This window comes from Mesocricetus auratus, unplaced genomic scaffold, assembly GCF_017639785.1.
Source record: "Mesocricetus auratus isolate SY011 unplaced genomic scaffold, BCM_Maur_2.0 Super-Scaffold_4256, whole genome shotgun sequence".
NCBI classification, from domain to species: Eukaryota; Metazoa; Chordata; class Mammalia; order Rodentia; family Cricetidae; genus Mesocricetus; species Mesocricetus auratus.
Window position 1 is genome coordinate 60,557,914 of NW_024429182.1, and position 27,756 is coordinate 60,585,669.

At 49.6% G+C, this 27,756-nt stretch overlaps 1 protein-coding gene across 24 annotated transcripts in view; it reads right to left on the reverse strand.

Moving 5' to 3' along the window:
* Jakmip3 (Janus kinase and microtubule interacting protein 3) overlaps window positions 1-25,325 on the reverse strand; it is a 133,567-nt gene extending 108,242 nt beyond the window's left edge. For 8 of the 24 annotated variants that reach the window (XM_040752263.1, XM_040752256.1, XM_040752240.1 and 5 more), the window contains exon 1: window positions 24,870-24,982. The gene's annotated coding sequence lies outside the window, so the exon portion shown is untranslated. Of the gene's footprint in view, window positions 1-24,869; window positions 24,984-25,248 lie in introns of those variants that run through there. The other 16 variants (XM_040752298.1, XM_040752288.1, XM_040752253.1 and 13 more) reach the window with 4 other exon arrangements.
* Window positions 25,326-27,756: the final 2,431 nt, after the last annotated feature.

Here is a 27,756-nt window from a genome sequence, read left to right on the forward strand (position 1 = left end):
CTCTTTGAAGCAGGTGCCCAGGGGTGGGGTGGGGGTGGCAGCAAGGGGAACGGGAGCTTCGTTAAACCCTGCGGCTTGTCCCCAGCGTGGCGGCCAGTCGTGGTGAGCTGCCTCCTCGCCACACCTGGCGGTGCTCCGTGCTGGCCACACTGACGGAGTCTGGTTTGCTTTCCCTACTGACAGGTGAGAGCCATCTTAGACGTGTTGTTGGCTGCTCCGGCCTCTGCGTCCATGGCTCCTGTGGTCCCTTCCTTCACTCGCTGTGTCTGTGGGAGTAACTGTCATTCACCACCTTGAATAAGGCTTTCTTGGCTACTAGCCCCGTATTGGTTAAGTTGTCACTAGTCTTACTCCTTAGGTTTTAGATTGTCTTCTCTCTACAGTGATGTTAATCACTTTATCTATCTCTTCTTCTATGTTTGATGATGTCTTCATACATTGCTTAACAAATCTTTACTGTGCAAGGTTATAAAAAAAAACCTTCAGTAGTTCTTTGGAAGGTGTTTTTTTTTTTTAGTTTTGGTCTTCCCATGTCAGCCGTTAGCCTGGTGACAATCACTAGGTCACAGTCACCTCACAGCATGTGGCCTCAGTGTCACCGCCCTAATGCTGGACAAAGGTCTGGTGTCTGCAGAGCTGCATCTTCTGCCTTTTCATTTAGACTCAATCCCTCTGAGCCAACATGCCATGTTCTATGAAGTCCAGTTGGGGCTTTGTACTGAGGGTAGTCTCTGGGGAGAAGCTGACGCCTCCGTGACGCTGTCTTCTTGTACACAATTACAGATTCATTTTCAAATGTCTTTCAGTGAAGTCATATGGGAATGCAACTTGGTGGCAGAGTGGTAGATTGCACAAGGCCCTGGGATTGATCCTCCCTAGCAACACACGCACGCGCACACATACACACACACACACATACACATACACCACACACACATATACACATACACACACATACACATACACACACACCACACACACACATATACACATACACACACCATACACACATACATACTCACACACACACACATACACACACCACACACACACATATACACACAGATACACACACATATGCACACACATACACACACCACACACACATACACACACACACATACACACACATACACACACACATACACACACATACACACACACATACATACACACAATTTTATTGTCTTAGTTCATTTTCATGTCGCTGATAAAAAAAATCCCCTGACAAAAGCAACTTAATGGAGAAAGGGTCTATTCTGGCTTACAGTTCCAGGGTTCAGTCTATCATGATAAGTCAAGGTGGTGAAGGCACAATCACACCACAGTCACACTACAGCCTCCATACAGTCACCACAGAGTGACCACAGTCACCACAGTCACCACAGAGTCACCACACAGTCACATCACAGTCACCACACAGTCACCACACAGTCACCACACAGTCACCACACAGTCACCACACAGTCACCACAGAGTCACCACAGTCACCACAGCCACCACACAGTCACCACAGTCACCACAGTCACCACAGTCACCACACAGTCACCACAGTCACCACACAGTCACCACAGTCACCACACAGTCACCACACAGTCACCACAGTCACCACACAGTCACCACACAGTCACCACACAGTCACCACACAGTCACCACACAGTCACCACAGTCACCACAGTCACCACACAGTCACCACAGAGTCACCACACAGTCACCACAGTCACCACACAGTCACCACAGTCACCACACAGTCACCACAGTCACCACACAGTCACCACACAGTCACCACAGTCACCACACAGTCACCACACAGTCACCACAGTCACCACACAGTCACCACAGTCACCACACAGTCACCACAGTCACCACAGTCACCACAGTCACCACACAGTCACCACACAGTCACCACAGTCACCACACAGTCACCACAGTCACCACACAGTCACCACAGCCACCACACAGTCACCACAGTCACCACAGTCACCACAGTCACTACACAGTCACCACAGTCACCACACAGTCACCACAGTCACCACACAGTCACCACACAGTCACCACAGTCACCACACAGTCACCACAGTCACCACACAGTCACCACAGTCACCACACAGTCACCACAGTCACCACACAGTCACCACACAGTCACCACACAGTCACCACAGTCACCACAGTCACCACACAGTCACCACAAAGTCACCACACAGTCACCACAGTCACCACACAGTCACCACAGTCACCACAGTCACCACACAGTCACCACAGTCACCACACAGTCACCACACAGTCACCACAGTCACCACACAGTCACCACAGTCACCACACAGTCACCACAGTCACCACAGTCACCACAGTCACCACACAGTCACCACAGTCACACCACTGCACCATCAGGAGAGCTTTGAATGTGTGCACTGCTCCCTCTGTCCTCCTCACGCAGTCCAGGCTCTGCAGATGGCGGTTCCACCTCAGTAATGTAAACCACCCACATTCATTGCAGAGGCCTTTCCCCTGGTGATTCTAGATTCTGTGAAGCTGACAACCAACACTGACCAGCACATTAGGGAAGTTGTGCACGTTTGGTCGATAGGTCGTACACTGCTTCGGATGCAGGTGACCAGTTGCCCAATACTGACAAGCCATATGGACGTCTTTACCGTGTCCTATCAGCAGCAGCGTGAAGGTGGCATTGGGAACACCAGCTATGACGGCTGACTTAAACCTCAGCTTGCCATCAATTAGAACCTGAGTAGGGAACCTGATCTGAAGAACCCTCCCAATTCCCCTGCTGTGGGGAAATCCAGGCTGACTGTGGTTGGCACCCTGTGTGGTAGCGCAGTTGAAAATGCTGTGTTGGAAGGGCCATTCTGCCTTTGGCTACCGTGGCCTCCCTTTGCTCCTGGGTTGATTTTCCCCGTTGCTGCTGCCGCCATCCCTCCACGGGGGACAGGACCAGCGTTTCCAATCCATCGGGGATCGGGAGTCAGACACTCTTTGGGAAAACTTCAGGCTCCTGGCACCAGACTGGAACTATTGAGGAACCTGCCTTGTAGACTGAGTAACTAGCAGTTGTTACTCCAGGAGAGACAGCTATTGTGTGGCTGGTGTGGCATTTAGCCTCGGGGAATAACCAACTAACCAGCCGGTCCTAAGAATCTCAGCTGTGAGCCTGGTAGTGGTGGCACGCCTTTAACCCCAGCACTGGGGGGGAGGGAGCAGAGTCAGGTGGATCTCTGTCAGTCTGAGGCCAGCCTGGTCTACAAAACTACATAGAGAAACCCTGTCTTAAAAAAAAAAGAGTCTCAGGTATGTCTTAGCTGTTATTATTTTTAAGCTGAAATGGTAAACTCATATGTATATATACACACATACATATATATGCATATATGTCTACACCCACACACATATTTTTATTTTTAAATTTAAATTTAAATTAGAAACAAGGTTGCTTCACAAGTCAGTTCCAGGTCCCTCTCCCTTTCCCTCCCCTCCTCCCGTTTCCTCCCCCCACAACCCCCCCATTATCCCCTCATTTCCCCAGGGAGGGTGAGGCCCTCCATGGGGGTGTCCATAGTCTGTCATTTCATCCAGGGCAGGGCCTAGACCCTTCCCCAAGAGTCCAGGGTGAGGGTGCATCTCTCATTGTTCTATGGGAGTCCAGAGACCGTGTGTATACCTGGGATAAATACTGATCTACTGCCCAAGGCTCAATAGATTACCTAGCCTCACTGACACCCACATTCAGGGGGTCTTGATCGATTCCCACGCTGGATTCCCAGGCATCAGTCTGGGATTCAAGAGCTAACCCTTGTCAGGTCAGCTGTTTCTGAGGTTAAACCAGCCCAGTCTTAATCCCTTTGGTCATCAGTCCTCCCTCTCTGTCACTGGATTTCCCACACACATATTTATCACCTACTGGTTCTGTTCTTCTAGAGAACCCTCACTGAAATGCCAGTGATCCTTTTGCTATTGACCTTGGAATAGAAAGTTGATAAACTAAAAAGTTTTGAAAGTCTCTTACATATTCTTTTTCTTTCCTTCCAATTCTACTTTTTATTTTCCTTCTGTGGCCTTGGAGAAATACTTGAGAACAGTAAGAGAGCCTCTTAGTGTTCTGACTCGAGAAGTTCCCAAAAGCCTCCCATTGAGCAGCACGTTGGCTGCAGATGCCCTGGGCACCTTTCATTGGGTCCAAGAACCCATCAGGATTCTGAATTTGCTGAATGCTTGTGTTTTGCCATCATGAGTGGATATTGCGATTTACTGAACTCGTTCCTCCGTGTCTATTAGAATCATTGTGCTGTTTTCTCCATGCCCCTCCAGACGTACCTCGTGCTAGCCGCTCACTGTCCCTCCTGGCCAGGGCACCACCCAGACCCACCTCACCATTGCCTCCTCATTGGAAAAATCTCACGTGGAGCCTCAAATGTGGAGAGGAAAGGCCCGGCTCTCCACAGTCTCCCTAAAGTGCTCCCACACAGAGCTGGTGGTGACGGTCAAGGATTTCTTGGGACTTAGTAGGAAGTTTTAGCCTGATACCACATCGGATAGCTCTTAGGGGCGGGTTCTGAGCACCGGTAGGGTCTCACCGCAGCGTCCCACAGTAACATCTGCCGTTCCACTGCTGTCTGCGGATGGGTGAGAAAACACATACACTGGGGTGGAGAAGGGGAACTGCCGCCAGCCGCGGCAGCTGTAGCTCTGGCTCCGGGGCTGGCTCCAGGGTTCATATTTCTAAAACCTAAATGAGCCCCTCCCTTGCCCCTCCCTTATCTACTCCTCTGTTTTTTTCCTGAAACCCTGGGATAGAGCCAATTCCAGTGGCACTGAAGCCCGGCATTGTGAGAGTTGGCGAAGGAGAATGTGGCACGGTTGTAATCATGCCAGCAATTCTATTTATTGCTCTAAGTAGCATCTGTACTCCGACAACAGCAGGTTAAAACGTGGGTAAGCTCCCAGCATCCCCCAAGGTTCAGCCTTGTCTCTGGATGCCTGACTCCTGAGAGTGACTGCAGCTGGTGAGAGTGGTGCTTAGCCCAGGCCACAGCGCTAAGTGGCCCTCCTCCCCCACTGTGAGTAGAGAGGGCCTTCGCACTCATACACCGGTGTGGAACAAATGGCTTCAGTGCGGGACTTGAGGCTGGGGCATCCTAAGGACCGGCTCCGCGCCGCTAGTCATTGTGGAGGCGGAACTGGGCAGACAGAAGTGGTAGGCTTAGTCCTGACCTCTCCTGCCATCCGTGGTCAGAGCTGCCTCCTTGCAGTGGCCATGTTCACTATACTAAATACTTTATGTAGAAATAGGTGGACACAGCCGGGCGTTGGTGGCGCACGCCTTTAATCCCAGCACTCGGGAGGCAGAGGCAGGCGGATCTCTGTGAGTTCGAGACCAGCCTGGACTACCAAGGGAGTTCCAGGAAAGCCTCCAAAGCCACAGAGAAACCCTGTCTCGAAAAAAACCAAAAAAAAAAAAAAAAAAAAAGAAAGAAAGAAATAGGTGGACACTGACATGCCAGGCTCCTTGCCTCCTGACCCGAACACTCATCCCTTCTGCCACCCACAGAAAAGCTTGGCTTCTGTGAAAGCAATACTCCACGGCACTATCCCCAGCTGGAGAACAGAAGCTGACGGGGGCACAGCCAGTACCAGAGATGCACCATGATGCCCCCACCCTGCCTGCTGGCACTCGCGCTCCCAAAGGAGAAGCAAAGCTCTTCTTCACACCTACAAACCCAAAAGTACGGGTGTGTGATGCAAACACAATTGTCATCACTGTGATCAACTGTCCAAGGTTAGACAAGTTAGAAGCCATCATCTGTCAGGGCCACCCAACAACCCCACAGCATGGAGATGTGATAGCCCTACAATGGCCCCCTGCCATGCCCGACCCTGAAGCATCACCTCCCGCACCGAACCTAGGGACATCGCAGGCTGGAAGGTATGGCCAGTGGCTTGCAGCTGGGACTCTGGACTTAAGGTATACATTTTCAATAGCGCCATCCAACCAGAAAATGTGATCATTTCTCCCTGATACAGCCCTTCCCACACACAAGCACACACAGACCCACATAGACACAGACACACACACACACAAACACACACACACTTGAAGTAACTCACCAATCCACCACACTAACTAGGCCCCAAGCCCTGACCTGGGCCCACTTTGGAGCAAGTGGCACCCACAGGCTCTGAGAGCAGTACCATGTACACTCATCTCCAAGAAAGATGGCTAAGGATCCCACAAAACACCCATCTGGACCTGGGAAGGGCTGGTGGCAGGTCCTCTTGCTGAGATGCTTCTGAGTCCTCTCTCTGACTTGTACTCAGTACCCAAAACGAACACAGTGCCATTATGTCCGTTGCTAATTGGCATATGTCGTACAAACCAGAGCAGAGAATGCACGCATTCATGCTGGTGGAGCAGAGAAGAGGATGGTGCCACTTTCACGGGGGTTAATATGGGGCACAGCTGCTGCGTTCAGCCCAGCATGCTCAGAGCTGAGGGCCCCACATTTCTGCCACACTGAAAGGGAGGAGGTAACTGTACATGGGGCCGTGGAAAGATCAAAGCAAAAGAGCACAAACAGTATGTGTCATGCCATAACTGCTGGTCTCCTGGCCTTGGCTATGTGCTGGGTTCAATTGTGTGCTCGGCACAGGGAGGATGTGTATGTTCTGACAATCCTCTGTCCAGCATGACCTGACAGCAGAGCAGTTGGCCGTGTACTCCTACATTCCTGGCTCTAGCTTTGCTGCCACCACAGGGTGTGGCCTAGGACCCACTCAGCACTCTAGAAGCAGAGTCTCCTTCATACAAGGATAAGCAACGCTGTGCCAACAGGGTCAGGAGGGGGCATTCCGCATTCCCCTTCCTTTTCTGGGGCTGGCAAATGTGAGTCTTTTCCCACCTGCTTCTGTTTCAAGGGGAACTCTGGTGGGATGCAGGCTGAAAGCTTGTGCCCGGGGTCAGGGGCTGGAAGTAGAAGCCCCCAGATTGTGGTTCTGGGAGCTTAAGAGGGAATCTGGAATACAGAGTGGGAGTCTGGAACCCAGGAAAGAATGTCTGGAATTCAAGAAAGGAGTCTGGAACCTAGGACAGGAGTCTGAAACCCAGGACAGGATTCTGGAACCCAGGACAGGATTCTGGAACCCAGGGTGGGATTCTGGAACCCAGGGTGGGAGTCTGGAACCCAGGGTGGGAGTCTGGTCTCAGGGCAGATGATTTGTTTCTCTGAGAGTGGGACTCCAAAAAGATATTTGTCATACTTGCTTAGATAGGCCCCTGCTGCTGCTGGGCCTGGGGTGGTCCTGTCCCTGGTACCCAACATCCACCTGAGGTGGGAGGGAAGTGATAGAGGAAGAGGCTGCAGCATCTGCTTGATCCCAGAGCTCCATAGCTGAGAGCACACAGGAGTTATGTCATCATAGAACACCTCAAGTCTCACTAGTCCTGAGCTCAAAGACTGTCACAGATCTAGAGTCCATGTGATGAATGGAGAGCCAATCACTGAAGAATTACAGCCCCACATGGACTAGTCACAAGTATACCCTGATCCTCTGCCCTCCTCCCCTCCACCCCCAGGCCTGCAGCTATCTACCTCAGAGACTGTATGGGGGCGGGGAGGAGCATGGACCTTCTGAGGATGTTAGACATAGGCTCCAAGGTGACAGTGACCACAGGAGACATAAAGTCCCAGGGAGTGTGGTGTTGAGCTCTTCTAGGTAGTGGATGAAGCAAGTGTTGTACAGCTGTTTCCTTTAGACTTGATTATCATAACCATCAGCATCTGGCAACAGAGCAGCTATGATGACCTACTCCAGATCTCATGAGACCACACCCATTAATGTTCTCTTGTGGAAGGGGGAAGGGGCCACAAAACGCACAAGGCCTTCCTGCGATCCACAGGTAGTCTCTAAGTCCCCAGGGTTCCAATTGTAAGAACCAATAAATTGGCTGGGAAACATATAGAAGTGTAGCTCTCTGTGAGCCACCCGGGGGACCTCGCAGGGGTGAGTCCCCATGCTCTATAAGGAGCCCAGTGAACTCACAGGATCACCAAGCTAGACATGGATGGAACCCGTCCATCCCTTGTTCTGTCACTGCCTATCTAACTTGGGTGAATTGGGGTTTTTTGTTTTGTTTTGTTGTGTTGTGTTTTAATATCTCTCCAGAAAACACACACACACACACACACACACACACACACACACACACACACACACACCACTCAGCCTGCCGGGTGCAGAGCTGACACAGAGGCCCGGGATCTACAGAGCCTGCACACTGGGCTCCTTCTCTGTGCAGTCAGAAGCAGCACATGGGTCCCCACAACTATGTCCAACACCCAGACTGAGCCACCAGGAAGCATCTCCTTCTTCCGGAACAAGGTCCAGAAATGGTCTTCAGAGCCTCAGAGGATGGGGGCAACCACACCAATGCCTCTCAGTCCACTGGGAAGACCTGGAGGCAGTCACAGCAGGGGCAGGGTAGGGGCAGGGCAGGGGCAGGGGCAGGGGCAGGGGCGGGGCAGGGGCGGGGGCAGGGGCAGGGGCGGGGCAGGGGCAGGGGCAGGGGCGGGGCAGGGGCGTGGCAGGGGCGGGGGTGGGGCGGGGGCGGGGCAGGGGTGGGGCAGGGCGGGGCAGGGGCGGGGCAGGGGCGGGGCAGGGGCGGGGCAGGAGAAACGCTCTCTGCTCCAGTGGCAGGCGGCAGCTGCCATCTGATGCAGGTCTTCACTGCTCAAACTAGCAAAGCTCAATCTGTTCCATCATTTATTCGCCTAGCAACCACCTCCATTTCAAACTCCGATGGCAAAGAGGAAGGACAATAGCTTGTTAGCCTGTGTGAGAGGCGTCAGTCCTCCTTCCTCCCCGGGCTCCATCCAAGGCTGTGGAGACCCCCAGCTCCATCCAGGGTGGACTCACCGAGATTTAAGCAGACTTCAGACCATGGTGTCTGGCATCTTGTAGGAAGCATGTAGAATGGAGCTATGCTAGTCACACCTGTGAGCCATGCGTGGGGCAGAAATCCTACCACTCAGGTGCCTGCCTGAAAGAACAGTTCACAGCAGGAAATCTATTCCCTCTCGGCACCAAGTCCATAACTTCTTGCCACAATACATACGGAGCACGTTGCAGATGCAAACAGGACCCAGTGAAGAAGAGCAGCATATGCATGTGTGTCAATCTGACACCAAGGGACGCAAGGCAGACTTTGGCCATATGGAAACTAGAAGCTACCAGTGGCATAGGTGATGGGAGAATCCATGCAAGAGTCGCCATAGTTGAAAGAATGGTAAAGAAAAACAACTACCGGGAAATAGTGAGGTGACTCAGTGGGTAAAGGCACCTGCCACCGTACCTGAGAACCTGAGCTCAGTCCCTGGGGGTCACGGGTTAAAAGGAGAGAACTGACTCCCACAAGGAGTCCTCTGACTTCCACACACATGCAATGTCACATGCACCCACCACACAAAAATAAATAAATGTAACTTTAAATGTTTAGAAAGAAAACCAACTAGTGTGCTGTAGGATACAGTCAAGACTGGAGTTTGTGCAGAAGGACCCTGGTCCTACAGCCTTGTGGGAGAGAAATCAGCCCAGGTGCACAAGGTCAGGGACTGTGTCCTCAGCTTGCAAAAGGAACATGGGGCCAGCTAAGACTGTTGTCAGAGAAAACCTTGTGAGTGTATGCTGCATTCTTAAGCCTCGATTGCTTTTATTCAAAGATACTTAGAAGGGTAGGAGGCACACTTGAAGCTGCAATGGAAATAAGGCGTGAGTCCCTGCCTACCCTTGGGAAACCATCTGCCCTGCACTAGCTCCCCAACCCTAAATCAATCCTAGTCCTTAGGAAGGAAACTCATCCGGATCCAGCCATCTAACTCTAGCCTAGTCCAAGTCCAACCCCTTCTCAGAAAGCCCTCTGCCTTCTACAGGCACAGTCACAGTCACAGTCTGCAGCCTCAGGGACTCTAGGAGCCACTGCAACACCCTGGGGAAGTAGCTTGCCTTGCCAGCAACAAGGTAAGGTAAGCTCCTCCCTCACACCCCCCAGCCTACCCAACATCCCAAGTGCTGGCAAACAGCCCAGAGAGCTATCCTATGAGTCCTGATTCAACAGCCCATCCACCACGAGCCCTGCTCACCTGAGACACCTGGCAGCCCTAACAGCAGCAGGCAGAGTCTGGTTTGGGGCTTTATGTGTTGGATCTAAGGAAGAACCGATTTGTTCTTTCAAAGCTTTTATGGCCCACTCACCATTAATGTGAAGATGGAGCATACAGGCAATGCAAGGCAGGCAGTTTCTATACCTTCACATTCAGGAGCAAACCTAAAGGCTTTAAGAATTCACTTAAGCCCACAGCAGGGGCAAGAAGAGTCACAACTCCCATGCCCTCCTAAAGAACCCAGTGCCCCTCCTCCCGTTGTGACACCCACCCTCTGGGACTTCCCTGGATGCCAAGGTTTTTAGACATGTGCTTTTCAAAGGCTTTTATCCATCTCATGGGCAACAGTTGAATTGCAGGAGTTGTTAGGGATGTGCCTTATCTAGCACTTCTGGGTGCCTGGCTCTGGGCACCCTCCCTCTCCAAGCCTCACAGGCGGGGCTGGGAGAAAGGTCAAAACGTTGGAAAGGCAGGACTCACCACGGCAAAAGGATGTGCCAAAGCCTACTACCCACTGGAAGTAAGGTAGGCTGTGCCCAGATTGTAGGCTGCCGGGCGAGACTTAGAGCCATGAGCACTGCTGTGACTTGAAGGCATATAGTGCCATCCATGGCTCAGTGATCCTGGAAGTCAGTCATGGCCTCTGCAATCATGAACCAAAATAAACCTTTCTTCTCTGTAAGCCGAACATCACAGGAACAGAAAACTCACCCAAACACCCATAGGTAACAACAAGTGGTAGCCAATGCTGGTAAGAGCAAACAGACAGACAGACAGACAGACAGACAGACAAGGGCAGCACTTGTGCCCAGGTAGACCAGGGTCAACAACACCTTGAAAATGAATTTGGAATGACATTGTTCCTTGTCCAATTCCAGTGTATAGGTGGAGCTAAAATTTCTCCTCAGGGTCTTTGAATCAGATGAGGAAATTGGGGTTTGAGGTCCACAGTTTACATGGGGAGAAGGCTAGTTATTAAGACGAAGGCACACAAACTTTGGTGTGAGAGGAGTCAAAGCCAGGACACCAGTGCTAAGCTCCTGCTGACAAAGTTCCCAAGTTCACACAAAAGGTTTAAGGTGCCAGAAAGAGCCAGGGCAGTGTTGGCACACGCCTTTAATCCCAGCACTCAGGAGGCAGAGGCAGGCAGATCTCTGTGAGTTTGAGACCAGCCTGGTTTACAAGAGTTAGTTCCAGGACAGCCTCCAAAGCCACAGAGAAATCCTATCTTAAAAAAAAAGAAAAGAAAAGAAAAAAATTGTCAGAAGGAAAGAAACAGGAAGGTCAGGCAGGGACATGACACACTCCAGCCAGCATTAATTAAAGCTGGGACTTGAGGCAACTTCCATGCCCAGATCCTGCCAGCTGGTTCTGCTGCCATGTGGACCATGACAGTGTTTTGTCACAATCTCTCTTTCTGCCTTTTGGTTCCATTGCAGTCGCCAGGCATTCTGGCAAAGCTGACTGGCATCCGGTACCCTCTAATGCTGGGGAGAAAGGTTGCATTTTAATTTACCCACATCGCTTCTCGAACGCGGGTGATGTTCTGCACACAAGCACCAAAGCACAACTTGGTGTGTGTTCTGCACATCACTAGAGGGCATCTGTCGTGGGTACTGGGACAGCCCACTTCACACCTGCTCCAGCCTCTCTGCGGCTATCTGTGAGGACTCTAAGAAGAGTGTAGAGTCCTTTGGTGATGAACTAACTCCTCTGCCCACCAAAAATAACTTGATGTCCACTTTCCAGGTAAGAGCACAACCTTCACAGACGTTGAAAGGCTCCTGGAGAGGCAGAAGGAACAGCAGGAGTGCCAGAGGCCAGCCCTAGGACAGTTGGCTGGGAGGCAGGGATAGAAGGATCTCAAGGCTTGCTGGCCAGCCAGTTTAGTGAAATCGGTGAGCTCCAGATTTAGTGAGAGACCCTGCTTCCAAACATAAGGTAAATATGGATTTAGGAAGACACTGATATCAACCTCTGACCTCCACACACGCATAACCAACACACATAACTACATACACATAAACACACACACACACACACACACACACACACACCTATCCTATGGCCCATCAGTTTTACTCTCAGGAATTGTCCCAGAAATAATAAAATGTCCACAGACTTGTACAAGAATGGTCAGCCTGGAAGATCATATAAGATCGGACTAGCCAATTCCCTAAACCATACAAATAGCTCCATGGCCTTAAAAAGTCTTCACAGATCTACACTTAAAGACAGAAAACACCAAAACTGCCAAGCAAATGTGAGTGAAAAGAAAAAGGAACAAATTCCAGTCTGCACCCTCCTGCTGTTCACCCACTCCAGCCTCAGGTGCTTGTGGAAAGCAAAGGCAGGCCTGGGGAACTCTCAAGAAACAGACAGGGAAGGAAGCACAGCCCAGGCGAGTGGGAGCCACTAGCTAGAGGAAACTGGGCAGTCACTGGCCAGGCCACAGCAGGGATCTTAAAGAACCCAGAAGGCCACTGCCTGGGAAAAGAGCAGAGGTGCAGACATGTGACTTAGAGAGATAAGGGACCTGGATGAAGTTCAGCAGCAGAGGGCTTGCCTAGACTGTTGGAAGCCCTAGGTTCAATACCCAGAGCCACCCATAAAAATCTAAGGTCTGGAATTGTATCTCAGTGCTATAGCTCTTGCCTAAAGAGGCAAGGATGGCTGGGCATAGTGTGCACACTTGTAATCCTAGCCTGTGATGGTTGAGGCCAGAGAACAGACCAAGTCAAAGCCAGATCAAAGAAGGGAGAAGGTGATCAAGGAAAGAAGGAGAGAGAAAAGGAGAAAGAAAAGCTATCATTCAATGCCTGGATTCCACCAACCTCACAGTGTGCCCCCAAAGCAGTCTTGTACAGGAAAACCAAGTCCATGGGAGAGAGCTAGGGAAACTGAGAAATGAGACTTCCCATGAGGAAAAATAAACAAGGTACACACTCGTATCTAAAACAACCTGAGGCAGGAAAACTGTACACAGAGATAAAAAACAACTTCCAAGACAGTCTGAGGGCATGACAACAAAACAAATAAAACACACCCATGGTTCAAAAGCTAAAATGAGAAAGAGGGTCACACACCTATAATGCCAGCACTCTGGGGATGGAGGCAGTATCCTCAGCTACACAATGAGTTCAAGGCCAACTTGGATTACTGGATATCCTGTCATGAGGGACTAAAATAAGAAAAAACACAAAGCCAAAATTGATGGAGGAGGAGGAGGAGGAGAAATGAAAGAATTATTGAATGACTAGAAGAAAAACATACCTTTTTTTGTTTGTTTGTTTTTTCAAGACAGTTTTTCTGTGTAGCTCTGGCTGTCCTGAAACTTACTTGGAATTCACTGTGTAGTTGGCACTGACCTTGAACTCATTATGGATTCTTCACAGTCCACTCAAGTGGCTGAAGACTAAAGGCATGAGCTCTGTAAACCAGGCTGGCCTCGAACTTGGAGAACCACCTGAGTGCTGGAATTAAAAGCATATGTCACCAGGCCTAGCTCTTTTACTGTTTTCTTTATGTTATTTTATTTTCTTGGATTTTCTGACTTTTTGATCTTCAATGTCTCTTATTAAATTTTCATTTGAGTCCATTCTCCCTTGAGCATCTTAACTTTAATTTCCCATTTTAAAGATATTTGTTTCTTATCCCAGCACTTGGGGAGTAGAGACAGGTGGATCTCTGTGAACTTAAGGCCAGCCTGGTCTACAGTGTAAAGAAAGAGGAGGGGAGGGAGGGGAGGGGAGAGGAGGGGAGACGAGAAAAGACAGAGACACATGTCACTGGAAGAGAGAGACAGAGGCAAAGACATACAAAGGAGCCAGAGAGCACTTTAAAACTATAACCAGGAGAACCGGAGAATGTCTCAGCAGTTAAGAGCACTGGCTGCTCTTCCAGGGACATGTGTTATTGCAGCACCCACATGGAGGTTCACAACCTTCTGTAACCCCAGTTCCAGGGGATCCAACGCCCTCTTCTGGCCTTTTTTGGACACTGTGCACACACGCTTCATTGATATATATATATATATATATATATACATATATATATATTCCCCATACACATAAAATAGATAAATGGATGAATGAATTAATAAGTAAAATTTAAAGCTATAACAAGGAAGTTTTCCATATAGATTGAAAAAAGAACCCTTGAATTTCAAAGGGCTCACCAGGTCCCTAGAAAACTAAATTCAGTTTATTAACTTCAACACATATCTAGTAAAACTATAAGACATCAAAACTAAAGACAAAGTCTTCAAGGCTTTCAGGCAAAAAGATCAATTAAGTTCCAGAAGCTAGAGCAAACAGGCATCACGCTGTGGATACAGAGCCAGACAGAGTGAGTGCATGCCCACCAACCCAGCACTGCAGGAGGCCAAAGGCCAGCCTGGGCTCCAGAGTGAGAGCCTCTCCACTGACCAGGCCTATGGAAAGCTTGCAGGGGCCTTCCTGTCTCTGAAAGCTGAAGTTAGAGATGTTTACAGAGCTAAGTAAAGGCTGTTATCCTGGAATTCAGCCTTGGCATAAAGTAACTACTGGGGTCCTCTGCCGATCAAAATAAGTTCATCACCAAGGAATGGGAACTGCCTTTCCTCACCACAAAACTCCTCAGCTGGTGCAAATGGGAAGAAGGGACTTGCAGTCTTGGGAGCGCACCACCAGAGCCCACAGGAGGCAGCAGCAGAACAGGAAAGGACTGCACAGACAGCATGACATCACCAACCAGCAAGGGAAAACTGCCACCTTACAGAGCACCTCGCCCAGGCCAGGGGCATCGGTACTGGAACTACAGGATGTCCAACACCTTGGTCCCCATGTCCCTGCTGAGGCTTTCTTGTCCCAGATCACATCCTCCCTCTGATCATGACACATCAGATAAACTCAAGTGACAAACAACATCTCTAAATAACATCAGTGGCTTCCCAAACCTTGAGCCCATGGAAAACAGGAAGTTCTGAGCCAAGGAACATACCACTGGTGCAACACAGGGACCAGGATGGTACTCTGGGACAGAAAATAAGGATAGGTTGATAGTCCATTTTTCACTTTTTTTGTAAGATGGAATCTCACTATGTAGCCCAGACTGGAACTCATTAGGTAAATAAGGCTGACTTGAGACTCACAGATGTCCCCCTGCCTCTGCTTCCTGAGTGCTAGGATGAAGGGGGAGGAAGAGGTAATAGAGTAGTGTGGCTTGAAAGCAGAGCAGGGGAGAACCGGGGATGAAAGGGACCAGAAAAAGGGAGAGGGGACAGAGGAGGGAAGTAGGGGAGACGATAAATAAGAATAAAACAAGCCGGGTGTTGGTGGCGCACACCTTTAATCCCAGCACTCGGGAGGCAGAGGCAGGCAGATCTTTGTGAGTTCGAGACCAGCCTGGTCTACAGAGTGAGTTCCAGGACAGCCTCCAAAGCCACAGAGAAACCTTGTCTCAAAAAAAAAAAAAAAAAAAAGAATAAAACAGCCGGGCATTGGTGGCACACGCCTTTAATCCCAGCATTCGGGAGGCAGAGGCAGGCAGATCTTTGTGAGTTCAAGACCAGCCTGGTCTACAGAGTGAGTTTCAGGACAGCCTCCAAAGCCACAGAGAAATCCTGTCTCGAAAAACCAAAAAATATTTAATAAATAAATAAATAGATAAGCCGGGCGTTGGTGGCGCACGCCTTTAATCCCAGCACTCGGGAGGCAGAGGCAGGCGGATCTCTGTGAGTTCGAGGCCAGCCTGGTCTACAAAGTGAGTTCCAGGACAGCCTCCAAAGCTACAGAGAAACCCTGTCTCAAAAAACCATAAAAAATAAATAAATAAATAAATAAATAAATAAATAAATAAATAAAAATAAAACAAGGTATCTGTGTCTGGAAATGACATAGTGAAACCCATTTCTTTGTGTGTTAACCAGAACTTAATTATAATTTTTACATGTGTATGAAGACACCCTGGCATAACTCATTACTTTGTATGCTAATCTAAAATATTTAATTGAAAAATAAATACCTAGGACCAGCAAGATGACTCAGTGGGTAAAGGCACCTGCTGCCAAGCCTGGTGGCCTGAGATCAATCACTAAAACCCACATGATGGAAGGAGAGGACTGACTCTTGCAAATTGTCCTTCTACCTACACACACACACACACACACAGAGAGAGAGAGAGAGAGAGAGAGAGAGAGAGAGGCTGTCTACACACAGACACATACACACACACACACACACACACACACACAGATGCTGTCCACACACAGACACATACACACCAACACACCAACAAATAAATTAATTAAAATATAACTAAAACAGATTGGGTGAAAATAAAACTTTGATTTTTATAAAAGCAGCATCAAGCCAGGCATAGTGGTGTATCTCTAATCTGAGCACTCAGGATGCAGAGGAAGGCGGATCTCTGTGAGTTTGAGGCCAGCCTGAGTTCCAGGACAGCTAGGGCAGAAGAGGAGGATGAGAAAAGAAAAAGAATATCAAGAAAGTACTTTTTATGACAACCCGAGACTGGCAGCTGCCTCTCCCTGTGTCCCTCAGCAGGTGAGTGGATGAATGGACCGCTATTCAGCAATGACACGTATAACACAGATAAAAGTGGGTCAGCCCAGAAACACTGCACTCATGAAAGAGCCCAGACACAAAGGCACAGCCTGGTGGGTCTGTTCTTGTGAAGTGCAGGGGCTGAGCTAATGTGCCAAGGAAACAGAGCTACCTCTTCCTGTCGGGGCAGCAGAGCTGGGGAGGGCTCTTGGCATGGGGATTTTCCTGCCTGTGCCAGAGCTGGGGTATGTGTCCTAATGCCTACACGACCCCAGGGGGAGAGGTGCTTGACACAGAGATGACACTGTATAAATCTTACTCCCCCGGAAAAAAAATCCAGCACTGCAGTTTAGTTTAGTAAAGCATTATAAACAAATGCATTGATTTTTCACTTACTTTTCTCACTACACTCCAAGCTCCTCTAACAGTTGGAAGATATGGGGGGGGGCCTGAACCACATCTGTAGCCTTCCTTACCTGCACCTAGGATGTGGGGAAGAAAGTCAAGTATGGATCTTCTGAAAGGGCTTAAAATCTCCCGGAAGAGGCCCCCCAAAGATGTCAAGAGGAAGAGAGACACCGGCGTACAGTTGGCAGCAAGCATAGCAACGGATGCTTACTGTCAGTGACCACCCCAGACAAGCCAAACAAAACCACAGGGAGACTCCACCTTACAGCCACAGCATGGTGAGTGCCCACAGGGGAAAAACAGAAGGCAAGTGCTGCACAGAAATTGCTACTTTTTATACTGCTGGTGGGGAGGGAAACTGAGGCTGGCACCGGGGGAACATCACGGGAGCACCTCAGACAGAATGCCATACAATCCAGGGCTCCACTCTGGGTGGAGGCAGTGCTTTGGGGTTTTGGCCTTTTTTGTTTGTTTGTTTGTTTGTTTGTTGTTGTAGTTTAAAAGGGTCTTAGCTGGGGGGTAGAATCCCAGTACTCAGGAGGCAGAGGCAGGCGAATCTCTGAGTTCGAGGCCACCCTGGTCTACAGAGTAAGTTCCAGAACAGCCAAGGCTACACAGAGAAGCACTGTCTTTAAAACAAAACAAACAAACAAAAAAGAGGGTCTCAGGATGAGCATGGCACACACCTTTAATCCCAGCACTTGGGATCTCTGTGAGTTTGAGGCTAACCAGGGCTACATAGTGATATCCTATTGAGGGGGGGGAGGGAGGGAGGGAGGAGGAGGGATGGAGGGAGGGAGGGAGGGGGAGGGATAGAGGGAGGGAGATGGATGGAGGGAAGGAGGGGGAGGGAAGGAGGGGGAGGGAAGGAGGGAGGGAGGGAAGGAGGGAGGCGGAGGGAGGGAAGGAGGGAGGGAGAGAGAGAGAATGGCTCAGGCATTCACACAGCTATGTTCATGGTGGACTCTGGATATAGACAGTGTGAAAACAGCCACAGTTATTCCCACAGCCATGGCACTGTACACAGGGTAAAAATGTGGACAACACACACATTCACTCAAGAATAAATGCAAACAGTAATGGTATTCCCTAGCCTTAAGCAGGAAGAAAAGAAGGGGAGATGGCCTATCACTTAAGAGCACTTTTTGCTCTTCCAAAGGATTATATTCAAATCCCAGGACCTGTGTCAGGCAGCTCCCCACTGCCTGCAACTCAGCTCCAGGGAACCTGATGCCCTCTTCTAGCCTGTTGACATCAGAGACACATACGCATGAATTTTAAAAATGTTAATTAAAAAGCAGAGGACAGAAGGGGATGCCAGCACACTCAACAACATAGATGAGCGTCACAGTGCAGCATGGGTGAGGCTTGAAGAAATGGTTCGTGGTGAGATAAGCCAATCACAAGAAGACCCACACTGTGATTCCACTTCCTACGTCCCCAAAACAGTCAGATCAGAGACTGGGGGCATGGGTGATCCATTGGGAGTTGGCATCTAAGGAAGACGAAGTTTCGGGGATTTAAAAAGATTTGCATTACTTTTATGCAAATTAATACTTATATGTCTGTGCGTCTACACGTACAGGTTTCTACAGAGGTCAGATCTGGAGCTGAAGGTATAGGCACTTATGAGATGCCCTGCATGGGTGCTGGGAACTCTACTCAGGTCCTCTTCAGAGAAACGCTTATTCTAGCAGAGGTAGCCGGCCTGTCAAGGGTCAATATCCCACAAGTCTCCTCCACCATTAGTCTCCCCACCTTTTAAAACTTTCGTCTATACCTAAGCCCCTGGGGTACAGTCACCACCTGCTAAAAACCAAGTGTTCTTCCTGCCCCAGGGTACTTACTAGTCCTATTTCATCAACAAGAAATTGGTTTTTATAAAAAAAAAAATTTGGGCCGGGCGTTGGTGGCGCATGCCTTTAATCCCAGCACTTGGGAGGCAGAGACAAGCGGATCTTTGTGAGTTCGAGACCAGCCTGGTCTACAAGAGCTAGTTCCAGGACAGCCTCCAAAGCCACAGAGAAACCCTGTCTCGAAAAAAAAAATTTTGTGTGACACCAAGTGTTTCTAACACTTGGGAGAGCAGAAAGGGCTCTTAACTGTTGAGCTGTTTCTCCAGCTCCTAACACTTCAGTTTTGCAAGATGAAAATGGAGCTGCAGGTGGGTGATGGCCATGACGGTTTTTTAAAAATTATAAATGTACTTAATGCCACGGAACCATGCACTGCTCAAGACAAGAGGTTCAGGTGTCTGGTTTTATAATGTGTGCATTTCGCCACAATTAAAAAACACACACATGCCTACAAAGTCACCTCCATCCCTCTTTAAGCCTGTCGTATAATGGAGTCCCTGAGGACAGTGGGAAATAGCAGCTTCCTCTGGTACCTCCAGAAAGGCCTCCACTGACCTTGCCCTGGGTAGTCCTACCCAGCCTGTCCCCACCCTCAGACAGGCAGGGTTCATGCTGGGCATGTGTGAAGAAGAAGAATCTTGGGGCTCCGTCCACCTGGGCTTACTTCCTGGCCTACTTCCAAAGCATTCTCCTCCAGGGATTTTAAGTCAAGTACTATGGGGTGGGGACTGAGAGCACACAGGCCCCCAAGCCCTGGCTCCAGAGGGTTCCTCTCTCTGGAGTATCAGCTGAGGGTGGTGGTGGCTGGAAGGTCCCCCTATCTCAGGCTTCCTAGTGATTCTTCGACATTTCACTCTGAACTTCTGAGGAATCAGGCTTCGGCAATGCCCACTGGAAGTGGCAAAAACCATGTACCTGCCAACCTCCTATCAAAAGTCAGCACGGGGCCAGCACAATCCTACTCTATATTTCTCCACTCTGAAAAACACCAGCCTAGAACTGAGAATAGCCTGGGCATAGCAGGAGCATGTGTGTGTGTGTAACTGAACATAATGCAAAGGCCATAAAACATCAGCAGAGGGGAAACTGCCAAGTCAGAAAGTAATCGTTCCAAATGTGTGGTGTCGTACACCTGTAGCCTCCACACACAAGAGGCTAGGACAGGAGAACCGCCATAAGTTTGAGGCCAAGCTGGGCTACACAGTGAGTTCAACCCAAAGCAGCCTGGGTTACACAATGAGACAATGACTCAAAACAACAACAACAACAAAAAGAAATAAAAAATGAAAAGAGGGGGTGCACCTGATGGCCTCTGAACTACAGAGAAGAACCAGCCACTCAGTGTGGTGCACTTCAAGGGTGCTATCCGGAGTTGTCACTGTCATTTGTTTCAAGGTCTCAGAAACTTAATCCGTTTCCTGGTGGTGTTTACTTAGTCCTAAGGTGTGATTGCACCTCAGAAGAGGGGTCTGCAAATTAGGGCTAATGGGTCAAATTTGAAGCACTGCTTGTTTTTTGTAAATAAAGTTTTACTGGGACATTTTACAAAAAAGGAAAAGAGGGGCTGGAGAGTGGTTAAGAGCACTGACTGCTCTTCTAGAGGACCTGGGTTCAATTTCCAGCACCCACATGGTAGTTCACAACTCTAATTCCAGTTCCAGGGAACCAACACCCAAGGCAACACACCACTGCACATAAAATAAAAATAAAAAATAGCCTGGCGTTAGTGGCACACGCCTTTGATCCAAGCACTCAGGAGGCAGAGGCAGGTAGATCTCTGTGAATTCGAGGCCAGCCTGGTCTACAGAGTGAGTTCCAGGACAGCTTCCAAAGCAATACAGAGAAACCCTGTCTCTAAAAAACCAAAATAAATAAATAAATAAAAATGAAAATAAAGAGAAGGAAAAGAGGTCTGGGTTCAATAGGTCTTAACCACTCCATGAAAATATAAAAACCCAAATTTGAATCCCCAGAACCCATGGGTGGGCCATGTGTCTGTGATCCTTGTGGCCCTACTGTGAGATTTATGGGAGTTAGAGACATAAGAATCCCAGAGGCTCTGGAATCAGCTAGCCTAACATGTGCAGTGGCAAACACCAAAAGACCCTGTCTCGAGATGAAAGTTGAGAATCAATGTTTACCTCTAACCTCCTCATGTGTATGATATGATGTGTGCACCCACATGCATGCCTGCACACACACACACACACACACATACACACACACACACCACATACAAACACAAAAGAGAAAAGAAAGGGAGAGAGAAGGAAAGCGAATGAGCCAGTAGGAAGGGATGCTTCAAGGCACTGTTTGGTGCTAGCTCAAGTGGCTTTCTGAGTGCAGTCTACACAGTCTACTGCTTGTGTCTGCTATCTGGAGGCAATTGGAACAATCAGAGCTGCAGAGGAAAGTATGAAAGCGTAGCTGGAAGGCCAGCAAGGCCCCAGTGGTAAAAATACTGCTGTCACCAGTAGCCCCATGCTGGCCCTGCCCTCTGATCGTCCAGTCCCAGTGCAGATGGGAAACATTAGGTGACCCAACCTAGCTCACTACAGAGTAACGTGAAGAAAGTATCACACAGTGTGAAAAGGGAGTCAGGACCTCAGCAGGGCAGACCAGAAGAGCACACGAGCACACAGGTTCAAAGGTGAAGGTCTTTGCAGACACCACAAACGATCCTGCCCTTGAGTTCCACCAACTGCCAGGGACAGTTTAAGCCCCTCTGTAGCTGCTCCCTTTTTCTGTACCTGACATGCCAGGCAACAACTTCTGTTCAATTCTACTTATTCCTAGACAACCACCAACCATAGAGTATACCGATTTGAGGAGACCTGGTGAATACAGCAGTTTTGTTGGCCTAAGTCAGCCAGTGTGGGCTGCACCCCAACCAAACCTATATTCTTAACACTCAAAGGAAGCACATAGCCAGGCTGGGAACACTGCTAGCAGCATCCTCTCCGCAGCTCCAGGTTGTGACACCGGTACCCAAGCTGGTCAGCACCATTCCTGACTCCCACACACAACCACACCAAGACAGAGCATGCCCAGAAGAGCAAACATGGCCCTCTTGAGGCCACTTTCCTCCCAGCCATCTCCTGACTCCCTAAGGTACACCAAGATACTGTAGTGATCCATAGCAAATCTATTAACATAAAGTGAGCTAAGAGCACTCATCAAGACGGGGTTGAAAAATGGGGGATACACATGGTGAGATATTGCCTTTAACAAAGAACAAAAGTGCACCATGTACAGAAGCGTGGATAAACGTTCTGCTTAAGGACGTTTTGGAAAGTCTAACAAGTCAATCACAGACACACTAGAGCCACATGGCTCCACTTATGAGGCGCCCACCATGGTCAAGCCAGACACTCATAAGATTGCAATGTTGGCACTTTTAATCCCAGCACTCGAGAGGCAGAGGCAGGCAGATCTCTGTGAGCTGGAGACCAGCCTGGTCTACCAAGCGAGTTCCAGGACAAGCTCCAAAGCAATACAGAGAAACCCTGCCTTGAAAAACCAAATAAATAAATAAATAAATGATTGCAATGGTGGACAGTAGGGACAAGCACATGCTCTAGATATCTACTATAGGACACTGTGCTTACAGCTGGTAATTGGTCATGACTGACACTGGAGTGTTATGAACTTTGTGTGTGGCTTTTCTCATTGCTGCCACCCAATACTAGGTCAAGAGGAACTTAAAGGAGGACTGATTTTTATTGCAGTTCAGTTTCATAGAGGGGGCCTTGGTGGCTGGGGCTCTGAAGACAAGATGTTCACGCATGTGGGAGACATTTCACACCGAAACCATTATGCTTAGAATCTGTTAAGAGGATATATACATCCTGAAAAGTGCTCTCACCTGCCATAATAAAGCCAAAAATAGAAGGGAGGTGGGGGAAGAGCCCATCTGTTTGTTCTGATGGAGAAGGCCACACTGTTCTCACTAGAGCCCTAAGCAAGGTGATGGTGAAGGATTCATGCCATCTCCAGCCGTAAGAGAATCAGGATGATGCCTGAACTGCTACTTGTGACAGGGTACGCAGCACACTACATAGCCCAGCCTGAACTCAAAGCAATCCTTCTGCCTCAGCCTCCAGAGTGCTAAAATTATAGGTGTGAGACACCACAACCAGCAATATTTTTTAATTATTATAGCATTTTTCATTCTCCTGGATTTTGAAATCACAATGAACACAAACTTTGGTATCCATACTCCAGACCTTGAACCGGCTGGCTGAATGCTGTCAGTTACTTCCTATGATCAGATTGTGGGTGGCAAATTCTTCCAATGTGAGAAATGGGAGAGGCAGGGCAGCAAAGACCACTAGTGGCAGGTTCTTTGGGCCATCGGAACTCAGCCTACATCCATCTTTTCCTCTTCAAATCGCAATGTTTGCTTACCTAGTCTTTGAACTAGCTGTGGAGGCTCACACATGGCTGCCTCTTGTAAACTAGAGTCAGAGCAGTTTGTATGGCACTTCCTTACAGCCATGGATCCTGGCTCTGCCAGGGCAACCCCCGGCAAGGGGACACAGGTTCACAGACACAGAAACCACATGGGTTTGGCCAGCACTCTTCCTGCACAAAACACTCCAACCAAGTCTCAAAGCTTGGTTAGAAATAAGAAGGTAAACCAGGCTCCTCCTTCCCCAGTGTAGAGTGAAATACTGCAGGTGACTGCTATAAGCATATAAATTCACAACCACACATTGGCTTCCTGAGAGAAGGGGGCCAGGAAGGCCTTGTGCCCCGCTGTTCAATTCGGTGTCTTAACGGAAAGAGGGTCCTAGCCTTTTTCGCTCCACCCACACCACAAGCAGGAAGCACCTCCTCCCGCAGGAGCTCTCTAGTTCGGACCCACAAGCAAGGCCAGAACCATTTCTGGTGTCCTGCTGTTCTGCCGGTGAGCACCCAGATCTGTGAGTCACCACCGGCTTCACCATCAACATACTATATTTACAGGCACCCTGCAAAGGGGGCTTTGCGCGGTTCACCACCTTGTGGAGAAAGCCTGAATCTAGCTGGGAAGCGGAAGGTTTTGTTTTGTTTTGTTTTGTTTTTAATCCCAACTGTTAAAAAAAAAAAAAAAACAGGCAAGGGCAACGGATAGCTCTTTTCCCTAGGAAAACTGGATAGGCCGGTGTCCTCTCACCAACTCTCCAATGCAAGCGAATAATAATTCGGCGGCCTCCGCACATCCGCAGCATCCCACTGCTGTATGTCCATTCCGGAAAGGAGGACGTGGGAAAATTTTAAACCATCTGCCCAAAATTGAAATCTAAAAAGGCCCCAGCAGCATCCTGGCGGAGGTACTGTGGAGTCGCTAGTCCCTGGCGGTGGCGCACCTGCGCGTCCACACCCAGCGCAGCGTCACCGGCGGCTCCCTAGGCCTGCGCAGGGCTGGCCCTGCTCCCGCACACCGCAGGAAACCGGTTCGTTGAAATAAATGGCCAGTGGAGCGCAAGAAATCTAGAGAGGCAAAGAAGACCTCAAACTGAGCAAGGCCTCCGGACCCCTGATCACGGGAAGCGGGAAGGGAGGGAAATCGAGCAACCCCGCCACCCTACTCCATCCTGGTGCATCCTGCTTCATCCCGGTGCCACCCCGGGAGTCGCCACCCTGCGCCATCCCATCCACCCTGGGCGTCGTCACCCTTTTCTATTCCGGTGCCACCTCTGTCACTCTGGGCGTCACCACTTGGCTCCATCCTGGTGTCATCCCCCGCACCCCGCGCCACCTCTAGCCCACAGCGCAGGGCATCCACCGGCCCGACACACTCGGTGCCAGGCGCTCAGCGGAGCGTAAAGGGCCCTGAGGAGCCCGCCCCTGGTCCCCTCCCGTATCAGCTGTGGGGTTTGTGGGATCCCGAGGGCCGCGCCACTGCTCACCAAGGTTCCCCGCGATCAAGCTTCGGGCAGCGGCGTCCGACGGCCGGGCTCAACCATCGCAGTGTCGCTGCGGCGGGCGGGGGCCGCGCGTCACCGCGGGCAGCGCCCCGAACCCCGGCCCGCCCCTGCAGGCGCTCCAGCCGGCGCCGGCCCAGTGTCGCCCGCCCCCTGGCTTCCCCAGATCTCTTCGCTTATTCCTTTAAGAAATAAGTCTCGGATCGGTTAAAATGAGAGACGACATTGCTGAAAATGAACCTGAGGCTGCAGAGTACCCTGCTACGCCAGGCGGGGGTTCAAAAAACCAGCCCATTTAAATGTGCCTGCGGGTCGCCGAGGACCACGCGTGTACGCGGGACTATCCCCGGTAGGAATCACTCACCCTCAATGCGTGCTGGATGTGAGCAGCCATGAGCAGCCCGCGAGTTGCACGTGGGTGTTCCAACCCTTAACCCTTGGCTTCCCGGCTCCAAGAGCTGCTTTCTAAGGCTCTGTAGCGAGAGAAACGCTTTCAGGTTTCAGTGAGCAAATGTTATTCCGGATCCCCTTTCTATACTGGAGTTGGAAACTGGGGCCAAGTGCTGTGCCAGTAAGCTATATCCCGGTCTCTTGTTCCCTGGCTTTTTTGTTTGTTTTGTTCTGTGATAGGGTGTCCTGGTTTCATTTCTGCTGTTGTAATGAAGTCCCCAGTGAAAAGCAACTTTGGGAACAGATAGGTTTGTTTCAGCTTGCAATTCCAGTCTATCATTTTGGGAAAGTCAAGGCAGGAACTTCGAACACCTAGTTACATCATATCTGCAGTCAAGAACTGAGAAAAGCCGGCCAGTGGTGGCGCACGCCTTTAATCCCAGCACTCGGGAGGCAGAGGCAGGTAGATCTCTGTGAGTTCGAGGCCAGCCAGGTCTACAGAGCGAGTTCCATGACAGCCTCCAAAGCCACACAGAGAAACCCTGTCTCCGGGGGGGGGGGGGGAAAGAACTGAGAAAAAAATCTTCATTGCTTTCCTGTGTTCAGCTCCATTTCTCCACTTTTATACAGTTGCGGGAGGGATGCTACATAGGAGTGGTGCCACCCACAGGGGACAGGTCTTCTCACATCATTAGGACAGTTCCTTACAGAAATGCCCACAGGCCAGGCCAGTGTAGACAATCTCTCACTGAGACCTCTTCCAAGGTGCCAAGTTACAGTTGAAGGTAACCATCACACCCGGGCACTGTGCCACATACCTTTCGTCCCAGCAATTGGAGGCTGAAGCAGGCAGAACCCTCTGATCATGGCCTACATACTGCACAGAGAGTTCCAGGGGAACCAGGGCTACATAATGAGACACTGTTTCTAAGTTGACTAATTAATATAAAACAACCTAACCATAACATAGGCTCCTTGGGAACTTACTATGTTGACCAGACTGGCCTCCAAAGGATTGCATGCATGGTGACAACTGGCCTTTTTCTTTTTTAAAATTCTGTAACAGATCTCACTATCTTCCTCTGGCTATGTAGCTAGGCGGCTCTTGAACTTGCAATATTCTTGCCTTGGCCTTCTGAGTACCTGAGATACAAGTCTGTACCTCCATGTTAGTTTTCTTTCCCACTTCTAAATGTGGCCAGATGTGGTGGCATAATCTCAGTCCAGAAGGCTGGATCAGGAGGACTGTCAGAAGTCAGCCTGGGCTACATAGTAAATACCAGACCAGCCTGGGCTACAGAATAAGATTCTATCTCAAAACAGAACAACAAAACTCACAAAATACATAAATATACTGTCTGTGCCTTCCCATGACAAAAGTGAGTTCTGAGCTGCTGGACGGTTGGATGACAGGATAAATCCAGGGAGGGTGAATACTTGAATGAAGAGCCCCATGCAGGCAGACCATGATCTGGCAGAACACACACACTCACTCACACCACACACACACACACTCACACCACACACCACACACACACACACACACTGCTGCCAGTGATCTAAGTCAGCAGATCACAGAGCACCTAGCATGGGAAGCAGATGCTTTTGCAAGTGGCCCATTAGGAGGAATGATGAGGTTGACCTCTCCCGAAGCTCCCGAAGTCTCCCACCCTCACAGCAGGAAACAGGAACCACTCACTAATGACTGCAGGAAATTGTATCTGATAGCACAGGGTTCTGCCCTGCAAGGCCTGCTCTGGGTCCTTAAACAAGCTGTTCCAAGGCTCTGAGGTTACAGACACATGGGGCAAAGTGTAAGTACAGCGAGCCAGGCAGGTGTGGTGGCTTTTGCCTGCAATCCCAGCACTCAGGAGCTAAATCAGAAGTATTTCAAGTTCGAGGCCAACTTGACAGACACAAGATTTTGTATTAAACAGAAAAGTAAGCAAGCTAACAAAATAATTGTAAGTCTCATGAACAGTTTTCTTGCGCTCAGAGGCAGTTGTAGACTGGTTAGCACGAATGGCAACAAGAGTTCAGAGTTTGGCTCTGGGATAGAATGCTCGCCTAGAATCGTGAGGCCCTGAGTTTGACCAGCACACACATGGACACGGACACACGGACACAGACGGGGAGAGGGTGTCAAGCCAATGAGTCCCCGGCTGACAATACCAAAGAAAACTCAGTGGACGGAAAACAAAAGCCATATCCAAGATCTGGCTGTGGTGGCGCACACCTTTAATCCCAGCTCTTGGAAGGCAGAGGCAATCTGATCTCTTTGAGCTTGAGGCCAGCCTGGTCTACAGAGTGAGTTCAGGACAGCCAGGGCTACACAGACAAAAACACTGTCTTGAAGAGAAAAAAAAAAAACAAAAAAAAAAACAAAAAACAAGCCATATCCAGAGTAAGAGTCTGTTCCAATGAAGACAGATCACTACTGGCTTACCAGGTGTGGGGCCACATTGCAGGCCCACTGGAGTGC